Raw genomic sequence first — 7,700 nt, 5'->3', positions numbered from 1 at the left:
AGCAACTCATTTAAATTAAACAATGTAAATTAACCTATAAGGCTGGCATACATCTATACACAACACACCACTTAGTTAAATCACTTCACGGGCAAAAATAAGGAAATACGTTAAACAACATGCCTACCTTTGTTGTTTTAATTCTACAAAACAAGACGCAAACGCCTGGGTTTGATGTTGAAAACAGAAATGATCTCATTATAGTCCAAAGAGTCACAGAGTTCTTTTTCAAAAAACAAAAGGTTGTTGAGGCGGGTAGTAACTCATGGATGCAAATTGGGTTGTGAAGGTGGTTCATCAATTGCAGTTAGATCGGCGGGTAACCTGTGTCAGACTGACCGGGAGAGAGCACTGGAACTGCCGCCAGGAAGCAAGCGGCAGCCGGCGCCACCAGCGTCTGAAGAACTGGGCTGGTAAGACTCGGTAGATGGAGGCAGTGGCGTATCTTCGTCATCAAATCTTGCTTTTTTAAATAACACATTAAAGAAACTTTAGCCATTATTGTGGCAATGTTAATATTAGCTAAAAAAGCAGTTAGCAAAGTTAGCTGGCAGACTGCCAGAGCCCGCCGGCCGCCGCCCCCCACAGAGTCTATCTGTCAGAACTCCTAGCAACCAAGCAACCAATTACGTTTCGGAAGCTTCCTACAACTTGCTTCAACAATTCCATTTTATTTAGAAAGCAAATTAAACACACACCAGTCAACAATAAATCCGGTTTATGTTAATATATTTTATTAAATACACGTGAATAATAAAAATAAACTAAAAATGTATTTTGTTTAAACTTGCCTGGGCGGGCCAGGGAGTTATGTGGGCGGGCCAGTGCCGCCCTGGCCCATTACTGGCTACGCCCCTGTCCCACATACTTCAGTGAAAATGAATGAGAGATGCGAGTTGAAGGCAAATTAATATGCTGAATTTTTCAAAGTTTCTTTATTATTACAGTGCCTCCATTATTACTGTAAGTGTATATTTATAGTTATGTGATTTAAATACTGTTAATGAGCGTCAACTGATATATTATCTGACTGGCTAACGTCTATCCCAGTGCTTCCCAATCCTGGTCCTTGAGGCCCCCCTGACAGAAAGTTTTAGATGGGTCATTCTACGGAAAAGGTGGAATTTGGGTGATGGAAATTTGCTTAAATGAACTTCTTTCAACATACCCAAGACTTCTTTAATAGCATTTATTAACTTCAAATCTATGAATCCGCAAAACAGGGAGCTTAATCTATTTTTAACTTTTTAATATATTTTAATAAAAAATCAATGAGTCATTTATTTGTCATTGTTGTTACCTGTGATTTAAACAACATTAATGTTGATACTAAATATTTTTTCTCATTACGGCTTGTGTATTTAGTTAAAGGTTGAGGAGAGGAATGATAACAGCAAGACAAAAAAATGATTATTAATATTTGTTTAATTAAATTCTTCATCATTACCCAGCATTGTATGAAATTATTTGATTCTCAGTTTGACTTTTTCTTTAAAACCAACTAAATATTAAAAAATATTCAACCAAAAAGGCTTTGATGCAAAGACTGAAATATCAACAATGTCTTACATCCCATATCAACAACAAAATATTACTAGAAAGTACAAGAAAATACATTCATAACACCAAAACGTGGCACAATGTAACACCAATGACAAAATTAGAATATAATAATAGATAATGAATATGATAAAACTTTCATAACATTTTCCATCTTGTTTTGTTTTTATGCTTTTATGTTGGTCAGTTAAAGGAATAGTGCTAAGGAAGTACTCATAAGAGAAGTAACACTAATGACGGTAACACCAATGACAATTTACAGAAAAAAATGGCTGCCATTAGCCATGTGCTATTTCATCAGAGATGTAACAATCACATACTTATTCAGTATAATGGGTTTTTATGTAAAGATCTTAACACTCCCAGCTATAAAAAAAAGAGTAAAACTAATGACATCCAAAAAATCTTATCTCAAAATTCTTAGATATATCATGATATTTTAGACAAATAAGGTAAGACATCTCAAAAACCTTTTGCCTTCCTCCACTGCACTTCTTCCACTGACCTCTTGACCCATGAAAAACTTGAAAGAGCTGATGCATTGTTTCAAAATAAAAGTGCTTTGGGTAGGGCAACACCAATGACATAAATTTGGGGGAAAATATGTATTTGATATTATTCATATTAATAGTGTATTTTTACCATTCAGTGTTGTAGTAAATTCATACAGGGTTAAAGGTACATGTAAATTAGATTTGTTTTTTAAAAAACATGGTTTTGAAGAATAAGTACACAGTTAAACTTCCATGTATGATCAAAGGGATAGGGCAATGGACTCTATGCACGCTTAACTTCCGCGTTTGACTCAAGGCTGCTCTTCAGTTTCCGGTACGGGAGATTTAAAGGGGCCATGACATGAAAATCTGATGTTTTCCATGTTTAAGTGCTATGATTGGGTCCCTAGTGATGCTATCAACCTAGAAAATTTGAAAAAGATCAACCCAGTAACTTAGTTTTGGTAAACCACTCTCTACAAGCACATGAAAAAATAGGTCGTTGAAATTTGGCTCTCCTTATGATGTCATAAAGAGCTCTTATTATAATAATCCAACCCCTTAATCCAACCACAGCACTGCCATTTAGTGCAGAGAGAAAATAATTCACAGAACAATTGAGTTTTAATTCAACAAACCACCATCATTGTGATCAGTGTTTGCACTTGATCTGCACATGTGCATTTTAGAGGACACACCCAAAACGGCACATTTTTGCACACACCTACAAAGTGGCAATTTTAACATGCTATAATAAATTATTTATATGGTATTTTGAGCTAAAACTTCACACATGTGCTCTGGGGACACCAAAGATGTATTTGACATCTTAAAAAAGTCCTGTGACATGGGCCCTTTAAAGCGGAGTGACGGCAGAATCGCTAAATTTACTCGTTGTTTGCTGGATTTACCCAAATTTACAACCTGTGATGTGTGAAGAATTGTCCAGATGTGCAAACTCGAGAAAGGTTGCAAGTCGTCTTATCTCTGTAATCATTATGATATGTTCATCATACTAGCAGAGCTTACATTGTGCTGTTTTTATGATTCAGGATTAATGTCTTTGTAATGTTATCTTAAAGTGTCAGGTAAATTAAAAGACGTAAATTAAATCTCACTGCTATATGAGGAAAAAGCAACACGAACTGCAGCAGGACTTATATTAAATGTGACGTTTAATACCTTTTTTTTTTGTATATTCACGTCGATTGTCAAAACATTTTTACTTGGATATTTTTGAGTCATATCTTGGAACTTAATAGGATATAAATAACAACGCAAAAAGAACTATTGACTATGGTAAAGTCCATTTAAGAAATCTATTCCATTATTTGTTTATTTCTTGTGCTGTTTGTTTATTTTAATACCCCGTGTATTTAGTTTGTTGTGTGTGTGTTTTATTTTTCTCTGAAGTTATTCTTGTTGTTATTGATATGAATTTTCTATTTGTCTTTTGCATTTGTTATTAATAAAGCATACATAAATGCGCAAAATACACGTTTTTTACTGTTTTTTTGTATAACCACAGATGTTATCTTCGCTAGTACTGATGATAACATTTATACAAAATTCATAAGTATATAAACAACAGATGAATAGCACTGTTATCAGTGCAATTTCTATCTAAAACTAGTGTTAATGCAGATACAGGTTAGCAGTGTAGAAGTTGTCATGCTTGAGTCTAATGCTGTAAACACTATGACACACACCAGTGGTGGCTAGAAGTTCGGTTCTCCCGTTTAAAAAAATATACTTTCATACGTTTAAATGTCATTATGGTATTAAATGTGAAGTATAAGTTATTTCTATGTAAATTAAACAACCATCAACAAAATTTGCAGTGTTATTTTGGCTATTTTGGCAACCAACGTTCCTGAATATCGAGCTCTATGACTGGCGGAAGTAGTCCAGCATCCTGAGATTTCACCGGAAATACGTCAAGCACCGCCGTGCATAGAGTCCATTTTCAGGACCAGACATTTAAAAAAAAGTTTAAAAAAGGAAAAAAAGAAAATTAAATAAATAAACTCTCTCATCATTTTAAGGACAGTCTATATTTATTAAATATATATCATTATGGGATTATTGGGTCAAAAAAATTGGGTTAAATGATTAAGGGGTCTGCAAAAGCAAGGGACAAGCATTTCCACCTTTTTTGTAGAATGACCCAGATGTCACCTAATTTAAAACAATTGATTCAACTTATCAGCCTACTTGAAAAATGGTAAACATGTCTCCCTAACAAGCTGATGAGTTAAATCAGGTGTGGAGACATCTAAAACTTTCTGGGAGGGGGGTCTCAAGGACCAAGATTGGGAAACACTGGCCTAACTTACTGTTGCGCTCTGATCTAGTCTGCCTCCTCTGCTGCACACTGTCTTTGGTAACATTGTATTTAAAGTACATTTAATCACAGTGAATTAAAACTTTGAACAAACTTGCTCATTGTTGCATATATTCTTTTTTATAGATGGATATATGATTTATATTTTTAAAGACGTCAGAAGTAAGAAGGTGAGAAAGTATATAGTTACTTAGGCAGCTTATGTTATGTCCATATGCATTTCACTGAAATTCACAATGATTTCACCTCAGAAATACATTGATAGACAGTTATTAAATGTGAATCCCCAATCTCTTACATTAAAATATCCTTATGTGTGATAACTGTCAGTGCAAATAGGAAGAGAATGTAAATTAAACGATATGCAGAAATCATCTATTTAGCCTACCTAAATAAACATATGTGTTTCTTACGCAAGTGTAACTGTGTAATCAAACTGAAAATAATGCACACCCAAGATGATTGTAATGAAATAGATATGAAGATAGTAAAGAATGTAATTGAGGGGATTTCAAAACCATTAACTTACATCTTTAATTTGTCATTTCAAACAGGTCACCTTCCTACAAAAATGAAAATAGCAAAAGTAATACCTCTATACAAATCTGGAGACAAACACCACTTCACAAATTATAGGCCAGTTTCTTTATTGCCACAATAAAGGTCAACATCACTAGCATTAACTGAACTTATTGAAGAAATGACTAATTCTACAGACAAAAAGAAATATGGAGTTGGGGTATTCATTGATTTCAAAAAAAGCGTTTTATACAATTAATCATGAAATATTAATCAATAAACTGGAAAGGCTAGGGATTAGGGGGTAGTGTTGAACTGGTTAAGCAGTTATTTAAAAGATAGGAAACAATTTGTGAAGTTGGGAGATTATGCATCTGATTGTTTGGATGTTAACCCTCAGAAACCTAATCAATCGTCGACGATTGAAAACGGCACCTCTGATTCATATTTAAATAATTTAATAACCGTAAAACGTAGCTTCTTACCGGTTTTTCTGCTAATAGCTGAGGAGTTAGCCATCACGGGGATATATTTGGTGTCTTTCTAGCTTTTACAAAAGGTTTTCTATCCAGCCTGAAACTTGTCCCTCTTTTCGGAGTTGTTCAGCAATGCATCCAAACTCTTACATTCTAGATTTATCCACTTGATGTCCATAATTTATAAATTTTTCTGTCGGGTTTGCCACTAGCTCAATGCTACAATGTCCACTGATGCTTTCTGTTTGTGTGCATCATCACGCATGTGTGCGTCATCATGATGTTTGTAGATTGTCTGTGCACAACAGGGTTGATGTTTTACAAGCTTTTTAAGAAAATAAAACCAGACGGACAATACATTGTAAAAATGACCTTAGGGCTCTTAGGGTTAAGTGTGGTGTCCCCCAGGTGTCAGTACTAGGACCAAAATTATTCATTCTCTACATAAATGATATATGTAAGGTATCTGATCTACTGAAATTTGTAGACACAATCACTTTAGAATAAAAAAAATAAAACAGTGGTTTGATATAAATAAGTTATGATTAAACTTCAGCAAAACTAAATTTATGATATTTGGCAATAGTAATTCAATCAAGCAATGTCAGCTAAAGATCGATAATGTGGACATCGAAAGGGTCCATGAAACAAAATTTCTTGGAGTGATTATTGATGACAAGATCCGCTGGAAATCTCACATAAAATATATCCAAAACTGTCTAGAAGTATTTCAATCTTGGCTAAAGCTAAGTACATTCTAAATTACAGATCACGATACATTTTGTATTGTTCACTGGTGTTACCGCATTTAATATATTGTGTAGAGGTTTGGGGAAACACATATCAAAATTCATTGCATAAATTATTTATACTACAAAAAAGAGCAATAAGAACAATTCATAACACAGGATATTTGGAGCATACCAACTCATTATTTTTATAGTCTAAAGCAGGGGTCTCCAACCTTTTTGTGAGCAAGGGCTACCACAATGGATAAAACAATCTGAAGGGGTACTTTTTGATATAGTCTACTAAAAATTTTTAGTTTTACTTGTTGGTTTTATTTATTTTACTTTTTAAATTGTTTTATTATTGTTTTATATGTAAACACATAAAAGAAGCCAAGCTAATATAAAAATATGTAATAAATAAATATTACAATTGAGACTATTAGAAGAATGTGCTTTGGCGGGCACCTCACAGACTCTGTGTGGGCAACCTGGTGCCCACGGGCACCATGTTGGAGACCACTGGTCTAAAGCATTAAAACTAATTGATCTGGTTGAATTTCAAACAGCTGTATTTATGTTCAAGGCTAGAAAAAAAGTTATTGCCAGGCAATATACAGATAAGGTTTTTTGAAAAAGAGGGGGGTTATGGGTTAAGGGGAATGTCAAATTTTAAGACTCCCAGTTTTCGAACTACAAGGAAAAGTTTTTGTTTATCTGTCAGTGATGTCAAATTGTGGAATAAATTAAATAATGAATTAAAACAATGTACAAACATATTAGATTTTAAAAAGATGTGTAAAGAAATTATATTTCAGAGGTATAAAGACATTGGGTGTTAATAATAATTTGAGTGTATTTGTAATAACTTATATGTGTATAAATAATATTGTGTATGTGTAATATTTGTATGTGAACATGAAGATTTACAGATTATACATTTAGAAAAAAAGTAAAGTAGGGATTTAAAGGGGTAGGAGTACATAAGTTTTACTTCTTCCTACTCCCTTTTGGACATGTGAATTGAGTTGTTTTATATCTACAAGTTTTTATTTTTGTTACCATGTGTTTTGTTTTCTCTTTTTTTTCCTTTCCATTTTTTATTTTGAAATTGCATTTACATGTTCAAAATAAATAAATAAATATTGTGGAACGACACAAAGCAAAGTCAATTATTGTTTTTATAAGACTCATTTATCCTGTGATAGATCAATAAGTGTGATATTATGAAAACTACATTATTGTCTCTGAAATAAAATAATTCACTTCATAATAAAATAGTGCCAAAAGTTAAAGATTTGAATAGAGTAATAATAATAAATGTATAAGGCAGTATAACTTACATTGGCTGACACTGATGTTAATATGCAAATAGTGGGTATGAACTTGAGTCTCATATCTGTCATTACAGTAATAACATGCAAAAAGTATGTGTATTAAAACATCAAGGAACTAAAATATGAAAATGATGATGAGATATAATATAATAATGACATACTGATAAACACACAGACAGATAAACAGAAGATTCAGGAGATAAACACACAAACTCAAAAGTAAGAACTTTAATTTACTTTCT

Source organism: Paramisgurnus dabryanus, chromosome 1 (genome assembly GCF_030506205.2).
Source record: "Paramisgurnus dabryanus chromosome 1, PD_genome_1.1, whole genome shotgun sequence".
Classification (NCBI taxonomy): Eukaryota; Metazoa; Chordata; class Actinopteri; order Cypriniformes; family Cobitidae; genus Paramisgurnus; species Paramisgurnus dabryanus.
Note: the sequence above shows the minus strand (reverse complement) of the source record.